The following is a 26099-nucleotide window of genomic DNA, read 5'->3' on the forward strand; positions in this document are numbered from 1 at the left end:
GACAGTACTATAACAGTAATGATGTAGCTAGTATTATAAACTGGGTGGTTCTAGCACTGAATGCTGATTGGCTGACAGTACTATAACAGTAATGATGTAACTAGTATTATAACTGGGTGGTTCTAGCCCTGAATGCTGATTGGCTGACAGTACTATAACAGTAATGATGTAACTAGTATTATAAACTGGGTGGTTCTAGCCCTGAATGCTGATTGGCTGACAGTACTATAACAGTAATGATGTAACTAGTGTTATAAACTGGGTGGTTCTAGCCCTGAATGCTGATTGGCTGACAGTACTATAACAGAAATGATGTAACTAGTATTATAAACTGTGTGGTTTTAGCCCTGAATGCTGATTGGCTGACAATACTATAAGAGTAATGATGTAGCTAGTATTATAAACTGGGTGGTTCTAGCCCTGAATTCTGATTGGCTGACAGTACTATAACAGTAATGATGTAACTAGTATTATAAACTGGGTGGTTCTAGCCCTGAATGCTGATTGGCTGACAGTACTATAACAGTAATGATGTAGCTAGTGTTATAAACTGGGTGGTTCTAGCCCTGAATGCTGATTGGCTGACAGTACTATAACAGTAATGATGTAACTAGTATTATAAACTGGGTGGTTCTAGCCCTGAATGCTGATTGGCTGACAGAACTATAAGAGTAATGATGTAACTAGTATTAGAAACTGGGTGGTTCTAGCCCTGAATGCTGATTGGCTGACAGTACTATAACAGTAATGATGGAACTAGTATTATAAACTGGGTGGTTCTAGCCCTGAATGCTGATTGGTTGACAGTACTATAACAGTAATGATGTAACTAGTGTTATAAACTGGGTGGTTCTAGCCCTGAATGCTGATTGGCTGACAGTACTATAACAGTAATGATGTAGCTAGTGTTATAAACTGGGTGGTTCTATCCTTGAATGCTGATTGGCTGACAGTACTATAACAGTAATGATGTAACTAGTATTATAAACTGGGTGGTTCTAGCCCTGAATGCTGATTGGCTGACAGTACTATAACAGTAATGATGTAACTAGTGTTATAAACTGGGTGGTTCTAGCCCTGAATGCTGATTGGCTGACAGTACTATAACAGTAATGATGTAACTAGTATTATAAACTGGGTGGTTCTAGCCCTGAATGCTGATTGGCTGACAGTACTATAACAGTAATGATGTAACTAGTATTATAAACTGAGTGGTTCTAGCCCTGAATGCTGATTGGCTGACAGTACTATAACAGTAATGATGTAACTAGTATTATAAACTGGGTGGTTCTAGCCCTGAATGCTGATTGGCTGACAGTACTATAACAGTAATGATGTAGCTAGTGTTATAAACTGGGTGGTTCTAGCCCTGAATGCTGATTGGCTGATAGTACTATAACAGTAATGATGTAACTAGTGTTATAAACTGGGTGGTTCTAGCCCTGAATGCTGATTGGCTGACAGTACTATAACAGTAATGATGTAACTAGTGTTATAAACTGGGTGGTTCTAGCCCTGAATGCTGATTGGCTGACAGTACTATAACAGTAATGATGTAGCTAGTGTTATAAACTGGGTGGTTCTATCCCTGAATGCTGATTGGCTGACAGTACTATAACAGTAATGATGTAACTAGTATTATAAACTGGGTGGTTCTAGCCCTGAATGCTGATTGGCTGACAGTACTATAACAGTAATGATGTAACTAGTATTATAAACTGGGTGGTTCTAGCCCTGAATGCTGATTGGCTGACAGTACTATAACAGTAATGATGTAACTAGTATTATAAACTGGGTGGTTCTAGCCCTGAATGCTGATTGGCTGACAGTACTATAACAGTAATGATGTAGCTAGTATTAGAAACTGGGTGGTTCTAGCCCTGAATGCTGATTGGCTGACAGTACTATAACAGTAATGATGTAACTAGTGTTATAAACTGGGTGGTTCTAGCCCTGAATGCTGATTGGCTGACAGTACTATAACAGTAATGATGGAACTAGTATTATAAACTGGGTGGTTCTAGCCCTGAATGCTGATTGGCTGACAGTACTATAACAGTAATGATGTAACTAGTATTATAAACTGAGTGGTTCTAGCCCTGAATGCTGATTGGCTGACAGTACTATAACAGTAATGATGTAGCTAGTGTTATAAACTGGGTGGTTCTAGCCCTGAATGCTGATTGGCTGATAGTACTATAACAGTAATGATGTAACTAGTATTATAAACTGGGTGATTCTAGCCCTGAATGCTGATTGGCTGACAGTACTATAACAGTAATGATGTAGCTAGTGTTATAAACTGGGTGGTTCTATCCCTGAATGCTGATTGGCTGACAGTACTATAACAGTAATGATGTAACTAGTGTTATAAACTGGGTGGTTCTAGCCCTGAATGCTGATTGGCTGACAGTACTATAACAGTAATGATGTAACTAGTATTATTAACTGGGTGGTTCTAGCCCTGAATGCTGATTGGCTGACAGTACTATAACAGTAATGATGTAACTAGTATTATAAACTGGGTGGTTCTAGCCCTGAATGCTGATTGGCTGACAGTACTATAACAGTAATGATGTAACTAGTATTATAAACTGGGTTGTTCTAGCCCTGAATGCTGATTGGCTGACAGTACTATAACAGTAATGATGTAACTAGTGTTATAAACTGGGTGGTTCTAGCCCTGAATGCTGATTGGCTGACAGTACTATAACAGTAATGATGTAGCTAGTGTTATAAACTGAGTGGTTCTAGCCCTGAATGCTGATTGGCTGACAGTACTATAACAGTAATGATGGAACTAGTATTATAAACTGGGTGGTTCTAGCCCTGAATGCTGATTGGCTGACAGTACTATAACAGTAATGATGTAACTAGTATTATAAACTGGGTGGTTCTAGCCCTGAATGCTGATTGGCTGACAGTACTATAACAGTAATGATGTAGCTAGTGTTATAAACTGGGTGGTTCTAGCCCTGAATGCTGATTGGCTGATAGTACTATAACAGTAATGATGTAACTAGTGTTATAAACTGGGTGGTTCTAGCCCTGAATGCTGATTGGCTGACAGTACTATAACAGTAATGATGTAACTAGTGTTATAAACTGGGTGGTTCTAGCCCTGAATGCTGATTGGCTGACAGTACTATAACAGTAATGATGTAGCTAGTGTTATAAACTGGGTGGTTCTATCCCTGAATGCTGATTGGCTGACAGTACTATAACAGTAATGATGTAACTAGTATTATAAACTGGGTGGTTCTAGCCCTGAATGCTGATTGGCTGACAGTACTATAACAGTAATGATGTAACTAGTATTATAAACTGGGTGGTTCTAGCCCTGAATGCTGATTGGCTGACAGTACTATAACAGTAATGATGTAACTAGTATTATAAACTGGGTGGTTCTAGCCCTGAATGCTGATTGGCTGACATTACTATAACAGTAATGATGTAGCTAGTATTAGAAACTGGGTGGTTCTAGCCCTGAATGCTGATTGGCTGACAGTACTATAACAGTAATGATGTAACTAGTATTATAAACTGGGTGGTTCTAGCCCTGAATGCTGATTGGCTGACAGTACTATAACAGTAATGATGTAGCTAGTGTTATAAACTGGGTGGTTCTAGCCCTGAATGCTGATTGGCTGACAGTACTATAACAGTAATGATGGAACTAGTATTATAAACTGGGTGGTTCTAGCCCTGAATGCTGATTGGCTGACAGTACTGTAACAGTAATGATGGAACTAGTATTATAAACTGGGTGGTTCTAGCCCTGAATGCTGATTGGCTGACAGTACTATAACAGTAATGATGTAACTAGTATTATAAACTGGGTGGTTCTAGCCCTGAATGATGATTGGCTGACAGTACTATAACAGTAATGATGTAACTAGTATTATAAACTGGGTGGTTCTAGCCCTGAATGCTGATTGGCTGACAGTACTATAACAGTAATGATGTAGCTAGTGTTATAAACTGAGTGGTTCTAGCCCTGAATGCTGATTGGCTGACAGTGCTATAACAGTAATGATGGAACTAGTATTATAAACTGGGTGGTTCTAGCCCTGAATGCTGATTGGCTGACAGTACTATAACAGTAATGATGTAGCTAGTATTATAAACTGTGTGGTTCTAGCCCTGAATGCTGATTGGCTGACAGTACTATAACAGTAATGATGTAACTAGTGTTATAAACTGGGTGGTTCTAGCCCTGAATGCTGATTGGCTGACAGTACTATAACAGTAATGATGTAACTAGTATTATAAACTGGGTGGTTCTAGCCCTGAATGCTGATTGGCTGACAGTACTATAACAGTAATGATGTAGCTAGTGTTATAAACTGGGTGGTTCTAGCCCTGAATGCTGATTGGCTGACAGTACTATAACAGTAATGATGGAACTAGTATTATAAACTGGGTGGTTCTAGCCCTGAATGCTGATTGGCTGACAGTACTATAACAGTAATGATGGAACTAGTATTATAAACTGGGTGGTTCTAGCCCTGAATGCTGATTGGCTGACAGTACTATAACAGTAATGATGTAACTAGTATTATAAACTGGGTGGTTCTAGCCCTGAATGCTGATTGGCTGACAGTACTATAACAGTAATGATGTAGCTAGTGTTATAAACTGAGTGGTTCTAGCCCTGAATGCTGATTGGCTGACAGTACTATAACAGTAATGATGGAACTAGTATTATAAACTGGGTGGTTCTAGCCCTGAATGCTGATTGGCTGACAGTACTATAACAGTAATGATGTAACTAGTATTATAAACTGGGTGGTTCTAGCCCTGAATGCTGATTGGCTGACAGTACTATAACAGTAATGATGTAACTAGTGTTATAAACTGGGTGGTTCTAGCCCTGAATGCTGATTGGCTGACAGTACTATAACAGTAATGATGGAACTAGTATTATAAACTGGGTGGTTCTAGCCCTGAATGCTGATTGGCTGACAGTACTGTAACAGTAATGATGGAACTAGTATTATAAACTGGGTGGTTCTAGCCCTGAATGCTGATTGGCTGACAGTACTATAACAGTAATGATGTAACTAGTATTATAAACTGGGTGGTTCTAGCCCTGAATGATGATTGGCTGACAGTACTATAACAGTAATGATGTAACTAGTGTTATAAACTGGGTGGTTCTAGCCCTGAATGCTGATTGGCTGACAGTACTATAACAGTAATGATGTAGCTAGTGTTATAAACTGAGTGGTTCTAGCCCTGAATGCTGATTGGCTGACAGTACTATAACAGTAATGATGGAACTAGTATTATAAACTGGGTGGTTCTAGCCCTGAATGCTGATTGGCTGACAGTACTATAACAGTAATGATGTAGCTAGTGTTATAAACTGAGTGGTTCTAGCCCTGAATGCTGATTGGCTGACAGTACTATAACAGTAATGATGGAACTAGTATTATAAACTGGTTGGTTCTAGCCCTGAATGCTGATTGGCTGACAGTACTATAACAGTAATGATGTAACTAGTGTTATAAACTGGGTGGTTCTAGCCCTGAATGCTGATTGGCTGACAGTACTATAACAGTAATGATGGAACTAGTATTATAAACTGGGTGGTTCTAGCCCTGAATGCTGATTGGCTGACAGTACTATAACAGTAATGATGTAACTAGTATTATAAACTGGGTGGTTCTAGCCCTGAATGCTGATTGGCTGACAGTACTATAACAGTAATGATGTAACTAGTATTATAAACTGGGTGGTTCTAGCCCTGAATGCTGATTGGCTGACAGTACTATAACAGTAATGATGTAGCTAGTATTATAAACTGTGTGGTTCTAGCCCTGAATGCTGATTGGCTGACAGTACTATAACAGTAATGATGTAACTAGTGTTATAAACTGGGTGGTTCTAGCCCTGAATGCTGATTGGCTGACAGTACTATAACAGTAATGATGTAACTAGTATTATAAACTGGTTGGTTCTAGCCCTGAATGCTGATTGGCTGACAGTACTATAACAGTAATGATGTAGCTAGTGTTATAAACTGGGTGGTTCTAGCCCTGAATGCTGATTGGCTGACAGTACTATAACAGTAATGATGGAACTAGTATTATAAACTGGGTGGTTCTAGCCCTGAATGCTGATTGGCTGACAGTACTATAACAGTAATGATGGAACTAGTATTATAAACTGGGTGTTTCTAGCCCTGAATGCTGATTGGCTGACAGTACTATAACAGTAATGATGTAACTAGTATTATAAACTGGGTGGTTCTAGCCCTGAATGATGATTGGCTGACAGTACTATAACAGTAATGATGTAACTAGTGTTATAAACTGGGTGGTTCTAGCCCTGAATGCTGATTGGCTGACAGTACTATAACAGTAATGATGTAGCTAGTATTATAAACTGGGTGGTTCTAGCCCTGAATGCTGATTGGCTGACAGTACTATAACAGTAATGATGTAGCTAGTGTTATAAACTGAGTGGTTCTAGCCCTGAATGCTGATTGGCTGACAGTACTATAACAGTAATGATGGAACTAGTATTATAAACTGGGTGGTTCTAGCCCTGAATGCTGATTGGCTGACAGTACTATAACAGTAATGATGTAACTAGTATTATAAACTGGGTGGTTCTAGCCCTGAATGCTGATTGGCTGACAGTACTATAACAGTAATGATGTAGCTAGTGTTATAAACTGGGTGGTTCTAGCCCTGAATGCTGATTGGCTGATAGTACTATAACAGTAATGATGTAACTAGTGTTATAAACTGGGTGGTTCTAGCCCTGAATGCTGATTGGCTGACAGTACTATAACAGTAATGATGGAACTAGTATTATAAACTGGGTGGTTCTAGCCCTGAATGCTGATTGGCTGACAGTACTGTAACAGTAATGATGGAACTAGTATTATAAACTGGGTGGTTCTAGCCCTGAATGCTGATTGGCTGACAGTACTATAACAGTAATGATGTAACTAGTATTATAAACTGGGTGGTTCTAGCCCTGAATGATGATTGGCTGACAGTACTATAACAGTAATGATGTAACTAGTGTTATAAACTGGGTGGTTCTAGCCCTGAATGCTGATTGGCTGACAGTACTATAACAGTAATGATGTAGCTAGTGTTATAAACTGAGTGGTTCTAGCCCTGAATGCTGATTGGCTGACAGTACTATAACAGTAATGATGGAACTAGTATTATAAACTGGGTGGTTCTAGCCCTGAATGCTGATTGGCTGACAGTACTATAACAGTAATGATGTAGCTAGTGTTATAAACTGAGTGGTTCTAGCCCTGAATGCTGATTGGCTGACAGTACTATAACAGTAATGATGGAACTAGTATTATAAACTGGGTGGTTCTAGCCCTGAATGCTGATTGGCTGACAGTACTATAACAGTAATGATGTAACTAGTGTTATAAACTGGGTGGTTCTAGCCCTGAATGCTGATTGGCTGACAGTACTATAACAGTAATGATGGAACTAGTATTATAAACTGGGTGGTTCTAGCCCTGAATGCTGATTGGCTGACAGTACTATAACAGTAATGATGTAACTAGTATTATAAACTGGGTGGTTCTAGCCCTGAATGCTGATTGGCTGACAGTACTATAACAGTAATGATGTAACTAGTATTATAAACTGGGTGGTTCTAGCCCTGAATGCTGATTGGCTGACAGTACTATAACAGTAATGATGTAGCTAGTGTTATAAACTGGGTGGTTCTAGCCCTGAATGCTGATTGGCTGACAGTACTATAACAGTAATGATGGAACTAGTATTATAAACTGGGTGGTTCTAGCCCTGAATGCTGATTGGCTGACAGTACTATAACAGTAATGATGGAACTAGTATTATAAACTGGGTGGTTCTAGCCCTGAATGCTGATTGGCTGACAGTACTATAACAGTAATGATGTAACTAGTATTATAAACTGGGTGGTTCTAGCCCTGAATGCTGATTGGCTGACAGTACTATAACAGTAATGATGTAGCTAGTGTTATAAACTGAGTGGTTCTAGCCCTGAATGCTGATTGGCTGACAGTACTATAACAGTAATGATGGAACTAGTATTATAAACTGGGTGGTTCTAGCCCTGAATGCTGATTGGCTGACAGTACTATAACAGTAATGATGTAACTAGTATTATAAACTGGGTGGTTCTAGCCCTGAATGCTGATTGGCTGACAGTACAATAACAGTAATGATGTAACTAGTGTTATAAACTGGGTGGTTCTAGCCCTGAATGCTGATTGGCTGACAGTACTATAACAGTAATGATGGAACTAGTATTATAAACTGGGTGGTTCTAGCCCTGAATGCTGATTGGCTGACAGTACTGTAACAGTAATGATGGAACTAGTATTATAAACTGGGTGGTTCTAGCCCTGAATGCTGATTGGCTGACAGTACTATAACAGTAATGATGTAACTAGTATTATAAACTGGGTGGTTCTAGCCCTGAATGATGATTGGCTGACAGTACTATAACAGTAATGATGTAACTAGTGTTATAAACTGGGTGGTTCTAGCCCTGAATGCTGATTGGCTGACAGTACTATAACAGTAATGATGTAGCTAGTGTTATAAACTGAGTGGTTCTAGCCCTGAATGCTGATTGGCTGACAGTACTATAACAGTAATGATGGAACTAGTATTATAAACTGGGTGGTTCTAGCCCTGAATGCTGATTGGCTGACAGTACTATAACAGTAATGATGTAGCTAGTGTTATAAACTGAGTGGTTCTAGCCCTGAATGCTGATTGGCTGACAGTACTATAACAGTAATGATGGAACTAGTATTATAAACTGGTTGGTTCTAGCCCTGAATGCTGATTGGCTGACAGTACTATAACAGTAATGATGTAACTAGTGTTATAAACTGGGTGGTTCTAGCCCTGAATGCTGATTGGCTGACAGTACTATAACAGTAATGATGGAACTAGTATTATAAACTGGGTGGTTCTAGCCCTGAATGCTGATTGGCTGACAGTACTATAACAGTAATGATGTAACTAGTATTATAAACTGGGTGGTTCTAGCCCTGAATGCTGATTGGCTGACAGTACTATAACAGTAATGATGTAACTAGTATTATAAACTGGGTGGTTCTAGCCCTGAATGCTGATTGGCTGACAGTACTATAACAGTAATGATGTAGCTAGTATTATAAACTGTGTGGTTCTAGCCCTGAATGCTGATTGGCTGACAGTACTATAACAGTAATGATGTAACTAGTGTTATAAACTGGGTGGTTCTAGCCCTGAATGCTGATTGGCTGACAGTACTATAACAGTAATGATGTAACTAGTATTATAAACTGGTTGGTTCTAGCCCTGAATGCTGATTGGCTGACAGTACTATAACAGTAATGATGTAGCTAGTGTTATAAACTGGGTGGTTCTAGCCCTGAATGCTGATTGGCTGACAGTACTATAACAGTAATGATGGAACTAGTATTATAAACTGGGTGGTTCTAGCCCTGAATGCTGATTGGCTGACAGTACTATAACAGTAATGATGGAACTAGTATTATAAACTGGGTGTTTCTAGCCCTGAATGCTGATTGGCTGACAGTACTATAACAGTAATGATGTAACTAGTATTATAAACTGGGTGGTTCTAGCCCTGAATGATGATTGGCTGACAGTACTATAACAGTAATGATGTAACTAGTGTTATAAACTGGGTGGTTCTAGCCCTGAATGCTGATTGGCTGACAGTACTATAACAGTAATGATGTAGCTAGTATTATAAACTGGGTGGTTCTAGCCCTGAATGCTGATTGGCTGACAGTACTATAACAGTAATGATGTAGCTAGTGTTATAAACTGAGTGGTTCTAGCCCTGAATGCTGATTGGCTGACAGTACTATAACAGTAATGATGGAACTAGTATTATAAACTGGGTGGTTCTAGCCCTGAATGCTGATTGGCTGACAGTACTATAACAGTAATGATGTAACTAGTATTATAAACTGGGTGGTTCTAGCCCTGAATGCTGATTGGCTGACAGTACTATAACAGTAATGATGTAGCTAGTGTTATAAACTGGGTGGTTCTAGCCCTGAATGCTGATTGGCTGATAGTACTATAACAGTAATGATGTAACTAGTGTTATAAACTGGGTGGTTCTAGCCCTGAATGCTGATTGGCTGACAGTACTATAACAGTAATGATGGAACTAGTATTATAAACTGGGTGGTTCTAGCCCTGAATGCTGATTGGCTGACAGTACTGTAACAGTAATGATGGAACTAGTATTATAAACTGGGTGGTTCTAGCCCTGAATGCTGATTGGCTGACAGTACTATAACAGTAATGATGTAACTAGTATTATAAACTGGGTGGTTCTAGCCCTGAATGATGATTGGCTGACAGTACTATAACAGTAATGATGTAACTAGTGTTATAAACTGGGTGGTTCTAGCCCTGAATGCTGATTGGCTGACAGTACTATAACAGTAATGATGTAGCTAGTGTTATAAACTGAGTGGTTCTAGCCCTGAATGCTGATTGGCTGACAGTACTATAACAGTAATGATGGAACTAGTATTATAAACTGGGTGGTTCTAGCCCTGAATGCTGATTGGCTGACAGTACTATAACAGTAATGATGTAGCTAGTGTTATAAACTGAGTGGTTCTAGCCCTGAATGCTGATTGGCTGACAGTACTATAACAGTAATGATGGAACTAGTATTATAAACTGGGTGGTTCTAGCCCTGAATGCTGATTGGCTGACAGTACTATAACAGTAATGATGTAACTAGTGTTATAAACTGGGTGGTTCTAGCCCTGAATGCTGATTGGCTGACAGTACTATAACAGTAATGATGGAACTAGTATTATAAACTGGGTGGTTCTAGCCCTGAATGCTGATTGGCTGACAGTACTATAACAGTAATGATGTAACTAGTATTATAAACTGGGTGGTTCTAGCCCTGAATGCTGATTGGCTGACAGTACTATAACAGTAATGATGTAACTAGTATTATAAACTGGGTGGTTCTAGCCCTGAATGCTGATTGGCTGACAGTACTATAACAGTAATGATGTAGCTAGTATTATAAACTGTGTGGTTCTAGCCCTGAATGCTGATTGGCTGACAGTACTATAACAGTAATGATGTAACTAGTGTTATAAACTGGGTGGTTCTAGCCCTGAATGCTGATTGGCTGACAGTACTATAACAGTAATGATGTAACTAGTATTATAAACTGGGTGGTTCTAGCCCTGAATGCTGATTGGCTGACAGTACTATAACAGTAATGATGTAGCTAGTGTTATAAACTGGGTGGTTCTAGCCCTGAATGCTGATTGGCTGACAGTACTATAACAGTAATGATGGAACTAGTATTATAAACTGGGTGGTTCTAGCCCTGAATGCTGATTGGCTGACAGTACTATAACAGTAATGATGGAACTAGTATTATAAACTGGGTGGTTCTAGCCCTGAATGCTGATTGGCTGACAGTACTATAACAGTAATGATGTAACTAGTATTATAAACTGGGTGGTTCTAGCCCTGAATGATGATTGGCTGACAGTACTATAACAGTAATGATGTAACTAGTGTTATAAACTGGGTGGTTCTAGCCCTGAATGCTGATTGGCTGACAGTACTATAACAGTAATGATGTAGCTAGTGTTATAAACTGAGTGGTTCTAGCCCTGAATGCTGATTGGCTGACAGTACTATAACAGTAATGATGGAACTAGTATTATAAACTGGGTGGTTCTAGCCCTGAATGCTGATTGGCTGACAGTACTATAACAGTAATGATGTAACTAGTATTATAAACTGGGTGGTTCTAGCCCTGAATGCTGATTGGCTGACAGTACTATAACAGTAATGATGTAGCTAGTGTTATAAACTGGGTGGTTCTAGCCCTGAATGCTGATTGGCTGATAGTACTATAACAGTAATGATGTAACTAGTGTTATAAACTGGGTGGTTCTAGCCCTGAATGCTGATTGGCTGACAGTACTATAACAGTAATGATGTAACTAGTGTTATAAACTGGGTGGTTCTAGCCCTGAATGCTGATTGGCTGACAGTACTATAACAGTAATGATGTAGCTAGTGTTATAAACTGGGTGGTTCTATCCCTGAATGCTGATTGGCTGACAGTACTATAACAGTAATGATGTAACTAGTATTATAAACTGGGTGGTTCTAGCCCTGAATGCTGATTGGCTGACAGTACTATAACAGTAATGATGTAACTAGTATTATAAACTGGGTGGTTCTAGCCCTGAATGCTGATTGGCTGACAGTACTATAACAGTAATGATGTAACTAGTGTTATAAACTGGGTGGTTCTAGCCCTGAATGCTGATTGGCTGACAGTACTATAACAGTAATGATGTAACTAGTATTATAAATTGTGTGGTTCTAGCCCTAAATGCTGATTGGCTGACAGTACTATAACAGTAATGATGTAACTAGTGTTATAAACTGGGTGGTTCTAGCCCTGAATGCTGATTGGCTGACAGTACTATAACAGTAATGATGTAACTAGTATTATAAACTGGGTGGTTCTAGCCCTGAATGCTGATTGGCTGACAGTACTATAACAGTAATGATGTAGCTAGTGTTATAAACTGGGTGGTTCTAGCCCTGAATGCTGATTGGCTGACAGTACTATAACAGTAATGATGGAACTAGTATTATAAACTGGGTGGTTCTAGCCCTGAATGCTGATTGGCTGACAGTACTATAACAGTAATGATGGAACTAGTATTATAAACTGGGTGGTTCTAGCCCTGAATGCTGATTGGCTGACAGTACTATAACAGTAATGATGTAACTAGTATTATAAACTGGGTGGTTCTAGCCCTGAATGATGATTGGCTGACAGTACTATAACAGTAATGATGTAACTAGTGTTATAAACTGGGTGGTTCTAGCCCTGAATGCTGATTGGCTGACAGTACTATAACAGTAATGATGTAGCTAGTGTTATAAACTGAGTGGTTCTAGCCCTGAATGCTGATTGGCTGACAGAACTATAACAGTAATGATGGAACTAGTATTATAAACTGGGTGGTTCTAGCCCTGAATGCTGATTGGCTGACAGTACTATAACAGTAATGATGTAACTAGTATTATAAACTGGGTGGTTCTAGCCCTGAATGCTGATTGGCTGACAGTACTATAACAGTAATGATGTAGCTAGTGTTATAAACTGGGTGGTTCTAGCCCTGAATGCTGATTGGCTGACAGTACTATAACAGTAATGATGTAACTAGTGTTATAAACTGGGTGGTTCTAGCCCTGAATGCTGATTGGCTGACAGTACTATAACAGTAATGATGTAACTAGTGTTATAAACTGGGTGGTTCTAGCCCTGAATGCTGATTGGCTGACAGTACTATAACAGTAATGATGTAGCTAGTGTTATAAACTGGGTGGTTCTATCCCTGAATGCTGATTGGCTGACAGTACTATAACAGTAATGATGTAACTAGTATTATAAACTGGGTGGTTCTAGCCCTGAATGCTGATTGGCTGACAGTACTATAACAGTAATGATGGAACTAGTATTATAAACTGGGTGGTTCTAGCCCTGAATGCTGATTGGCTGACAGTACTATAACAGTAATGATGTAACTAGTATTATAAACTGGGTGGTTCTAGCCCTGAATGCTGATTGGCTGACAGTACTATAACAGTAATGATGTAACTAGTATTATAAACTGGGTGGTTCTAGCCCTGAATGCTGATTGGCTGACAGTACTATAACAGTAATGATGTAACTAGTGTTATAAACTGGGTGGTTCTAGCCCTGAATGCTGATTGGCTGACAGTACTATAACAGTAATGATGTAGCTAGTGTTATAAACTGAGTGGTTCTAGCCCTGAATGCTGATTGGCTGACAGTACTATAACAGTAATGATGGAACTAGTATTATAAACTGGGTGGTTCTAGCCCTGAATGCTGATTGGCTGACAGTACTATAACAGTAATGATGTAACTAGTATTATAAACTGGGTGGTTCTAGCCCTGAATGCTGATTGGCTGACAGTACTATAACAGTAATGATGTAGCTAGTGTTATAAACTGGGTGGTTCTAGCCCTGAATGCTGATTGGCTGACAGTACTATAACAGTAATGATGTAACTAGTGTTATAAACTGGGTGGTTCTAGCCCTGAATGCTGATTGGCTGACAGTACTATAACAGTAATGATGTAACTAGTGTTATAAACTGGGTGGTTCTAGCCCTGAATGCTGATTGGCTGACAGTACTATAACAGTAATGATGTAGCTAGTGTTATAAACTGGGTGGTTCTATCCCTGAATGCTGATTGGCTGACAGCACTATAACAGTAATGATGTAACTAGTATTATAAACTGGGTGGTTCTAGCCCTGAATGCTGATTGGCTGACAGTACTATAACAGTAATGATGTAACTAGTATTATAAACTGGGTGGTTCTAGCCCTGAATGCTGATTGGCTGACAGTACTATAACAGTAATGATGTAACTAGTATTATAAACTGGGTGGTTCTAGCCCTGAATGCTGATTGGCTGACAGTACTATAACAGTAATGATGTAACTAGTATTATAAACTGGGTGGTTCTAGCCCTGAATGCTGATTGGCTGACAGTACTATAACAGTAATGATGTAACTAGTGTTATAAACTGGGTGGTTCTAGCCCTGAATGCTGATTGGCTGACAGTACTATAACAGTAATGATGGAACTAGTATTATAAACTGGGTGGTTCTAGCCCTGAATGCTGATTGGCTGACAGAACTATAACAGTAATGATGTAACTAGTATTATAAACTGGGTGGTTCTAGCCCTGAATGCTGATTGGCTGACAGTACTATAACAGTAATGATGTAGCTAGTATTATAAACTGGGTGGTTCTAGCCCTGAATGCTGATTGGCTGACAGTACTATAACAGTAATGATGTAACTAGTATTATAAACTGGGTGGTTCTAGCCCTGAATGCTGATTGGCTGACAGTACTATAACAGTAATGATGTAACTAGTATTATAAACTGGGTGGTTCTAGCCCTGAATGCTGATTGGCTGACAGTACTATAACAGTAATGATGTAACTAGTGTTATAAACTGGGTGGTTCTAGCCCTGAATGCTGATTGGCTGACAGTACTATAACAGTAATGATGTAACTAGTATTATAAACTGGGTGGTTCTAGCACTGAATGCTGATTGGCTGACAGTACTATAACAGTAATGATGTAGCTAGTGTTATAAACTGGGTGGTTCTATCCCTGAATATATATATTGGGGAAAGAAGCACCTTGCTATTGCTTGATGGATATAAAATAGGTCACAGCTTTCACAATGAACTGGCGGAGAAGTTTGAATGGCCAGAGCTTCTCTGGTGTGATGTGATCACATTGGACAATCAACTTTCAGTAACTTCAACAACAACTCAACAAGTCATTTAGTTGATTTCAGTTGATTTGGACTGATGTTGGTGAGTGAAGTGTACGCCCAAGCCACAAGCATGAATGCAGACTGCAGAGATATCATTACTACTTGAGATGAGAGATGAGATTGTACTTTATTAATCCACAAGGGGAAAGTAGTTTAGATGAGATTGTACTTTATTAATCCACAAGGGGAAAGTAGTTTAGATGAGATTGTACTTTATTAATCCACAAGGGGAATGTAGTTTAGATGAGATTGTACTTTATTAATCCACAAGGGGGCAGTAGTTTAGATGAGATTGTACTTTATTAATCCACAAGGGGGCAGTAGTTTAGATGAGATTTATCCAGAAATAAACCTAGTACGTGTCTGGGATGATTAACTGTCCTCCTCAGTCACCTCAACATAGGGCTCTGGTCAAAAGTAGTGCACTAAATAGGGAATAGGGTGTTATTTGGGAAGCACACTTTCTGCTCTGCTCTGGTGTGGCTCTGCCTGAGTAGACTATTTTAAAGTACAGAGAGTAACTGGTCCCTGGAGCCTGGTCTGTGGTGTGTCTTGCTGAATAGTTTTCTAGGCAGGTGGTGTATCTCACTAAGTAGACTCTGAACTTAGTAAAGAGCGCTTCTATCCGGCTGTTCTGTTTTCTGGAATGTTCTCTTGAGAGAATGTATTGTTAATATCACAGCATTACCTGTGACACTCTGTGCCCACATACTCATTTTGTATTGATAAGTATCAACAACAAAACTAAAAAAAAGGTATATTTCCTAAGACAAAATATGTGTGCATGCATCAGCTGTCCAAAAATAACACATCCTTTGTTCCATGTGTAAGGTTCCCCTGGTCTGCCTGGTCCAAGGGGAGAGAGGGGCTACTCTGGACCCCAAGGAGGAGAAGGGTCCCAAGGCAAACCTGGCAAGGAGGGGCTCCTGGGACCTCCAGGTAAAACAAACACACATTTGATCTTCACAAAGTGATACAGAAGCTCTGGAAAGGCTGTGAGGTCTTAATAAATACCATCGACACTGGCACGTGCAGAGTGCAGGGTTTTAATTTCTTCTCAAATCTTATAAAAATGAAAAATAATGACAAAGTTATAATAACCATAACTATACTTTTAACTCTAAAATGAAATAAATCAGTGTTCTGTTATTTCATCTGTTCATTTGTTCTTTCATCCCAGGTCTGAAAGGTGAAGAAGGTATGTTCATGTATCTCTTCATTCATAATGTTAACATGAAAGCACTGTGTGATAACTCTCTCATCTGTCCTCACTTGAATCCTGAATTTGACCATTTAGGTTTGTTAGCGTGTTATGTATGTTTGTACTCAGTGTTTGTACTGTAGCCTTTAAGTACGTTGCGTCCTCCTGTATTGTGTCATACGATAGTAGATCTACATAGGCTTTAACTAACGCCACCGATGTGTTATGATACATCCACATCTCTATACACACCTCTTCTTCCTGGTACCAGGTCCAGCAGGATAAACACACCTCTCTCCCCTGGTACCAGGTCCAGCAGGATAAACACACCTCTCTCCCCTGGTATCAGGTCCTTCAGGATAAACACACCTCTCTCCCCTGGTACCAGGTCCAGCAGGATAAACACACCTCTCTCCCCTGGTACCAGGTCCAGCAGGATAAACACACCTCTCTCCCCTGGTACCAGGTCCTTCAGGATAAACACACCTCTCTCCCTTGGTACCAGGTCCAGCAGGATAAACACACCTCTCTCCCTTGGTACCAGGTCCAGCAGGATAAACACACCTCTCTCCCCTGGTACCAGGTCCTTCAGGATAAACACACCTCTCTCCCCTGGTACCAGGTCCAGCAGGATAAACACACCTCTCTCCCCTGGTACCAGGTCCAGCAGGATCAGATGCCCATGTTCCTCGTCTGTTCTTCTCAGCAGCTCTGACCCGCCCACAGGCCAGGGCAGGAACCATAGTCTTCAACAAGGTCTTTGTCAACAAGAAGGAGGTCCATAACCAACACACAGGTGTGTGTTTGGGATACTGTACATCTCTGTCAATATTTTATCATCTTAGTTCTTGAATCTTAGACTGGAGTATTTATTTGAGTAAATAATGAATACTGAATTCTGATATACTGTATGTTGTGCTTGTTTGAATGCAAAACACTCACGACACAGTTATTTTTTTTTGCTATATCATTATATATTTTACAATACAACTTTGTTGTCCAAGAAAATTGAAGTTAATATCACTTGCTATAACATGTCTCTGTCTCCCCAGGTTACTTCACAGCCCCATTGAGTGGTAAATACTTGTTCAGCGCTACCCTAACATGCCATAAGAATGTGAAGATTGAGGCTGTCCTATCTAAGTGTAACTATGGCGTGGCGCGTGGGGGACTCTGCAGGCTACCAATCAGAGGGGCTGGAGAAACCCATGACACGGCCCTATGAAGGTGGGAAATACCGTCTGCGTCGACCTGGTCACCGGGAAACTGGCCCACTCTTCTGAAGCCCTCACCATCTTCAGCGGGATGCTGCTGTATGAGACCGTCTGATTGGCTAGGCTGTCAGCATGAGGCGGTCTGATTGGCTAGGACTGTCAGTTTGAGGCCATTTGATTGGATGGTTTGTACAAGAAGGATGAGTCTGATGGTGCTTACTGAGACAGCCAGAAGTGACTAAGAGGACAGTGTCTGAGATCAAGGTTGAATCAATGATGAAGATATAACTCTGTCTTTATGAATGAAGAAAAACATTAAGTTGAAGAAGTATCCTTTTATCGATCTATCCATTTGATGATTTGTTTTGTGTTTCCCAGTTTAAAGGAACAGATTAATCGGAACAAAGGGCCATTACACTTTATTCATTGACATTAACTTCCTTTGAAAGGAGATAACACTGCAGGGTTTTTACATTGTATTAATTCAATAGTTTGTTCGGCATTATAAAGTTGAATGTTTCTTGTTTCAGCTATCATCATAAGCTGGGCTGGAGGTCTCACACATATTCTTAAAGTTCAAAGCAAACTAGTTTGTTTTTGAAGTATCACACAAGAATAAAAAAATATTTTACACCCACAAATATGACTCTGGGATAGTTGTCCTGGGTTATTATTGAACACCTTTCAATTTCTATATGGTTCTGAAGTATGCAGTGAGGGAAAAAAGTTTTTGATCCCCTGCACGGCCAAGGCAACAAAGGAGTGGCTCAAGAAGAAGCACATTAAGGTCCTGGAGTGGCCTAGGGGGGGGGGGTCGTCCACATTTTTAAAACACCTGAAACAGCTTTTTCCTGCAATCTAGAGCTGTAATCATTATGCTTAATTCTATGTAAATATATATATATATATATTTTTTTTTTTCTACATATCTAACAATAACTCTTGAGCTGTCTGTATCCTCCCGAGTGGGGGTTATTTTTTAAAATAAACTAAATATGCTTCTCTGCATCTCTGCTAAAATCTGGGTAAAATATTGAAAGTAATGTGAGTCTTCTTCACTACAGGACAAGACACTACAAGACAGGATACTACAGGACAATACAGGACAGGACACTACAAGACAGGACACTACAGGACAGGACACTACAGGACAAGACATTACAGGGCAGGACACTACAGGACAGGACACTTCAGGACAGGACAGGGAACTACAGGACACTACAGGACAGGACACTACAAGACAGGATACTACAGGCCAGGACACTACAGGACAAGACATTACAGGACAGAACACTACAAGACAGGATACTACAGGCCAGGACACTACAGGACAAGACATTACAGGACAGAACACTACAAGATAGGACACTACAAGACAGGACACTACAGGACACTACAGGACAGGACACTACAAGACAGGACACTACAGGACAGGACACTACAGGACAAGACATTACAGGACAGAACACTACAAGACAGGATACTACAGGCCAGGACACTACAGGACAAGACATTACAGGACAGAACACTACAAGACAGGATACTACAGGCCAGGACACTACAGGACAAGACATTACAGGACAGAACACTACAAGATAGGACACTACAAGACAGGACACTACAGGACACTACAGGACAGGACACTACAAGACAGGACACTACAGGACAGGACACTACAGGACAAGACATTACAGGACAGAACACTACAAGACAGGATACTACAGGCCAGGACACTACAGGACAAGACATTACAGGACAGAACACTACAAGACAGGATACTACAGGCCAGGACACTACAGGACAAGACATTACAGGACAGAACACTACAAGATAGGACACTACAAGACAGGACACTACAGGACACTACAGGACAGGACACTACAAGACAGGACACTACAGGACAGGACACTACAGGACAAGACATTACAGGACAAGACAGGACACTACAAGACAGGACACTACAGGACAGGGAACTACAGGGCACTACAGGACAGGACAGGACACTACAGGACAGGACACTACAGAACACTACAGGACAGGACAGGACACAACACTACAGGAAAAGGCACTACAGGACAGGACACTACAGGACAGGAAACTACAGGACAGGACACTATAGGACAGGACACTACAGGACAGGACACTACAGGACACTACAGGACAGGACACTATAGGACAGGACACTACAGGACAGGACACTACAGGACAAGACATTACAGGACAGGACACTACAGGACAGGACACTATAGGACAGGACACTATAGGACAGGACACTACAGGACACTACAGGACAGGACACTACAGGACACTACAGGACAGGACACTACAGGACACTACAGGACACTACAGGAAACTACAGGACACTACAGGACAGGACACTACAGGACAGGACACTATAGGACAGGACACTACAGGACAGGACACTATAGGACAGGACACTACAGGACAGGACACTACAGGACAGGACACTACAGGACAGGACACTACAGGACAGGACACTATAGGACAGGACAAAACAGTCTCTTCTGGATAGCCTCTTCAGAATGGGTCCAGTTTTCTCTGGATGTCTGCTGACATGTATTGGAGTTCAGGAGGATGGAGTCTGTCTCCAGAATGGGTCCAGAGTGGATGAGTGGTGGAATGTATTGGAGTTCAGGAGGATGGAGTCTGTCTCCAGAATGGGTCCAGAGTGGATGAGTGGTGGAATGTATTGGAGTTCAGGAGGATGGAGTCTGTCTCCAGAATGGGTCCAGAGTGGATGAGTGGTGGAATGTATTGGAGTTCAGGAGGATGGAGTCTGTCTCCAGAATGGGTCCAGAGTGGATGAGTGGTGGAATGTATTGGAGTTCAGGAGGATGGAGTCTGTCTCCAGAATGGGTCCAGAGTGGATGAGTGGTGGAATGTATTGGAGTTCAGGAGGATGGAGTCTGTCTCCAGAATGGGTCCAGAGTGGATGAGTGGTGGAATGTATTGGAGTTCAGGAGGATGGAGTCTGTCTCCAGAATGGGTCCAGAGTGGATGAGTGGTGGAATGTATTGGAGTTCAGGAGGATGGAGTCTGTCTCCAGAATGGAATGTTTTTTGGGATGCATCTTTTACCAGGCAATCTAATCTTTTTTTTTTTTTTTACAAAGTATTCAAAGAATGTCCAGCCTCTGTATACACTACCATTCAAACGATTGGGGTCACTTAGAAATGTCCTTGTTTTCGAAAGAAAAGCAATTCTTTTTGTCCATTAAAATAACATCAAATTGATCAGAAATAAAGTGTAGACATTGTTAATGTTGTAAATGGCTATTGTAGCTGGAAACAGCAGTTTTTTAATGGAATATCTACATAGGCGTACAGAGGCCCATTATCTGCAACCATCAGTCCTGTGTTCCAATGGCACGTTGTGTTTGCTAATCCAAGTTTATCATTTAAAAAGGCTAATTGATCATTAGAAAACCCTTTTGCAATTATGTTAGCGCAGCTGAAAACTGTTGTGCTGATTAAAGAAGCAATAAAACTGGCCTTCTTGAGACTAGTTGAGTATCTGGAGCATCAGCAATTGTGGGTTCGATTACAGGCTCAGAATGGCCAGAAACAAATAACTTTCTTCTGAAACTCATCAGTCTATTCTTGTTCTGAGAAATGAAGGCTGTTCCATGCGAGAAATTGCCAAGAAACGGAAGATCTCGTACAACGCTGTGTACTACTCCCTTCACAGAACAGTGCAAACTGTCTCTAACCAGAATAGAAAAAGGAGTGGGAGGCCCCGGTTCCCAACTGAGCAAGAGGACAAATACATTAGAGTGTCTAGTTTGAGAAACAGACGCCTCACAGGTCCTCAACTGGCAGCTTCATTAAATAGTACCCGCAAAACACCAGTCTCAACGTCATCAGTGAAGAGGCGACTCCGGGATGCTGACCATCTAGGCAGAGTTGCAAAGAAAAAGCCATATCTCAGACTGGCCAATAAAAAGAAAAGATTAAGATCGGCAAAACAACACAGACACTGGACAGAGGAAGATTGGAAAAAAGTGTTATGGACAGACAAATCGAAGTTTGAGGTGTTCGGATCACAAAGAAGAACATTTGTGAGACGCAGACCAAATGAAAAGATGCTGGAGAAGTTCTTGATGCCATCTGTCAAGCATGGTGGAGGCAATGTGATGGTCTGGGGGTGCTTTAGTGGTGGTAATAATAATAAATAATAATATGCCATTTAGCAGACGCTTTTATCCAAAGCGACTTACAGTCATGCGTGCATACATTTTTTTTTTGTGTGTGTGGTAAAGTGGGAGATTTGTACAGGTTAAAAGGGATCTTGAAGAAGGAAGGCTATCACTCCATTTTGCAACGCCATGCCATACCCTGTGGATGGCGCTTGATTGGAGCCAATTTCCTCCTACAACAGGACAATGACCCAAAGCACAGCTCCAACTATGCAAGAACTATTTAGGGAAGAAGCAGTCAGCTTGTATTCTGTCTATAATGGAGTGGCCAGCACAGTCACCGGATCTCAACCCTATTGAGCTGTTGTGGGAGCAGCTTGACCGTATGGTACGTAAGACGTGCCCATCAAGCCAATCCAACTTGTGGGAGGTGCTTCAGGAAGCATGGGGTGAAATCTCTTCAGATTACCTCAACAAATTGACAACTAGAATGCCAAAGGTCTGCAAGGCTGTAATTGCTGCAAATAGAGGATTCTTTGACGAAAGCAAAGTTTGAAGGACACAATTATTATTTCAATTAAAAATCATTATTTCTAACCTTGTCAATGACTACATTTCCTATGCATTTTGCTATATTTCCTATTCAAACTCATTTCATGTATATTTTCATGGAAAACAAGGACATTTCTAAGTGACCCCAAACTTTTGAACGGTAGTGTACTTTTTCAATCATCACTACAGGGCTTGTCAAAACTCCCAACAGCGGTTTACTGTTTCTGTTTCAGTCCAGGCCGCAATGACTCATATCAGTGATCCACTGTCAACAAGAGAAATTGTGACCATGCAGGCCAGGATGTATCAGAATAGGATATCACTCTACAGGACAGGATATCACTCTACAGGACAGGATATCACTCTACAGGACAGGATATCACTCTACAGGACAGGATATCACTCTACAGGACAGGATATCACTCTACAGGACAGGATATCACTCTACAGGACAGGATATCACTCTACAGGACAGAATGTCACTCTACAGGACAGGATATTACTCTACAGGACAGGATATCACTCTACAGGACAGGATATCAGTCTACAGGACAGGATATCAGTCTACAGGACAGGATATCACTTTACAGGACAGGATATCACTCTACAGGACAGGATATCACTCTACAGGACAGGATATCACTCTACAGGACAGGATATCACTCTACAGGACAGGATATCACTCTACAGGACAGAATGTCACTCTACAGGACAGGATATCACTCTACAGGACAGAATGTCACTCTACAGGACAGGATATCACTCTACAGGACAGGATATCACTCTACAGGACAGGATATCACTCTACAGGACAGGATATCACTCTACAGGACAGGATGCCGCTCTACAGGACAGGATATCACACTACAGGACAGGATGCCGCTCTACAGGACAGGATATCACTCTACAGGACAGGATATCACTCTACAGGACAGGATATCACTCTACAGGACAGGATATCACTCTACAGGACAGGATATCAATCTACAGGACAGGATATCACTCTACAGGATAGGATATCACTCTACAGGACAGGATGTAGCAGGCCAGGATTCCTGTAGGTACAGAGATAGTACAGAGATAGCACCTTGTAGGCACAGAGATAGTGCCCTGTGGGTACAGAGATAGTGCCCTGTGGGTACAGAGATAGTGCCCTGTGGGTACAGAGATAGTGCCCTGTGGGTACAGAGATAGTGCCATGTGGGTACAGAGATAGTGCCCTGTAGGTACAGAGATAGTGGCCTGTGGGTACTGTAGGTACAGATGGATGTTGCTGCCAAGTGGCCCATTGCGTTAGCATGCGGAGCTGACATTCAATATTTTTCTTAAAACACTGACAAAACTAAGAAAAACTAGAACAGATGCTGTTATCATCTTCACACATCAACTCATGTTCACATAAATACTTGACTTACGCGAAAGGTCTATTTCTGTGAAAGTTTCAGAAGTTGTTGATAGTCTTAATCAGGTAAAGCATAGGCCAGGGGTGCATCAATTTTTGGGCTTGGTGGGCCAAAAGATAATCTGCATGGTGGGCCAAAATATAATCTGCATGGTGGGCCAAAATATTATATGCATGGTGGGCCAAAATATAATCTGCATGGTGGGCCAAAATATAATCTGCATGGTGGGCCAAAATAGAATCTGCATGGTGGGCCAAAATAGAATCTGCATGGTGGGCCAAAATATAATCTGCATGGTGGGCCAAAATATAATCTGCATGGTGGGCCAAAATATAATCTGCATGGTGGGGCAAAATCTGAGTGGTGGGCCAAAATATAATAATATGCCATTTAGCAGACGCTTTTATCCAAAGCGACTTACAGTCATGCATGCATGGGCTCCTGAGTGGCGCAGTGGTCTAAGGCACTGCATCTCAGTGCTTGAGGCGTCACTACAGACCCCCTGGTTCGATTCCAGGCTGTATCACAACCGGCCGTGATTGGGAGTCCCATAGGGCGGCACACAATTGGCCCAGCATCGTCCAGGTTTGGCCGGTGTAGGCCGTCATTGTAAATAAGAATTTGTTCTTAACTGACTTGCCTAGTTAAATAAAGATAAAAATGCATACATTTTTTGTGTATGGGTGGTCCCGGGGATTGAACCCACTACCCTGGCGTTACAAGCGCCGTGCTCTACCAGCTGAGCTACAGAGGACCACACCATAATCTGCATGGTGGGGCATGGGCTGAACAAATAGACATGATCTATCTTTACTGAACTAAAATATAAACACAACATGCAACAATTTCAAAGATTTGACTAAATTACTGTTAATATAAGGAAATCAGTCAATTGAAATAAATTAATTAGCCCCTAATCTATCGATTTGACATGACTGGGCAGGGGCGCAGCCATGGGAATGAGTTTTTCCCCGCAAAAGGGCTTTATTACGGACAGAAATACTCCTCAGTTTCATCAGCTGTTCGGCTGGTTTGTCTCGGACGATCCCGCAGGTGAAGAAGCCGGATCTGGAGGTCCTGGGCTGGCATGGTTACACATGGTCTGCGGTTGTGAGGCCGGTTGGATATACTGCCAAATTCTATAAAACAACGTTGGAGGCGGTTTATGGTAGAGAAATAAACATACAATTATCTGGCAACAGCTCTGGTGGACATTCTTGCAGTCAGCATGCCAATTGCACGCTCCCTCAAAACTTGAGACATCTGTGGCATTGTGTTGTTTGACAGAACTACACATTTTAGAGTGGCCTTTTATTGTCCCCAGCACAAGGTGCACCTGTGTAATGATCATGCTGTTTAATCAGCTTCTTGATATGCCACACCTGTCAGGTGGATGGATTATCTTGGCAAAGGAGAAATGCTCACTAACAGGGATGTAAACACATTTTTGCACAACATTTTAGAGAAATAATTATTTTGTGCGTTTGGAAAATATCTGGGATCTTTTATGAAACATAATAATTAAAATAATTGGTCATTTAGCAGACGCTCTTATCCAGAGCGACTTACAGGAGCAATTAGGGTTAAGTGCCTTGCTCAAGGGCACATCGACAGATTATTCACCTAGTCGGCTCGGGGATTAGAACCAGCGACCTTTCGGTTACTGGCACAACGCTCTTAACCACTAAGCTACCTGCCGCCCAACATGGGAACAACACTTTACATGTTGCGTTTATATTTTTGTTCAGTAGAAAATATAAAAGATAAACAATAGCTTTTTAGGGTCTTTAAACAACAGCTTTTTAGCAAGCAATCATAAAATCACACTTCAAACATTAATCAAATTGTAGCCATATAACTTGACATCTAGCAACACATTCTGATTACCAGTATTAAATATGTATTAAAAAAATAACCATTGTGGCACAGAAACTGCAACCAAGTTCCTATGTTCATATGGCTAATAACTTGAACATGGGTCATATGGCTAATAACTTGAATATGGGAAAGGTGTAACAATTTGTATTTGCAGCAGTAAGTCACTGAAATGCATCAGAGAGGTATTGGAAAGTTCAGGAAAACATCAGAGAAGCTCATCAGGCCTCTATCCTTTTGGGGGCCCTAAGCGGAACCCTCTTGGCAATGGATTTTTTTTAAATTGCAAA

The 26099-nt window shown here is 40.9% G+C and overlaps 1 pseudogene across 1 annotated transcript in view; it reads left to right on the forward strand.

The window, feature by feature from the left end:
• Window positions 1–17938, forward strand: part of LOC311113857 (EMILIN-1-A-like) — a 38139-nt pseudogene extending 20201 nt beyond the window's left edge. The window contains exons 10-13 of the transcript in view: window positions 16240–16347; window positions 16589–16606; window positions 17271–17405; window positions 17662–17938. The product of the transcript in view is annotated as an EMILIN-1-A-like (transcript). The remainder of the gene's footprint in view (window positions 1–16239; window positions 16348–16588; window positions 16607–17270; window positions 17406–17661) is intronic.
• The last annotated feature ends 8161 nt before the right edge of the window (window positions 17939–26099 follow it).

Source organism: Coregonus lavaretus, assembly GCF_964263955.1.
Source record: "Coregonus lavaretus genome assembly, contig: HAP1_SCAFFOLD_1985, whole genome shotgun sequence".
NCBI classification, from domain to species: domain Eukaryota; kingdom Metazoa; phylum Chordata; class Actinopteri; order Salmoniformes; family Salmonidae; genus Coregonus; species Coregonus lavaretus.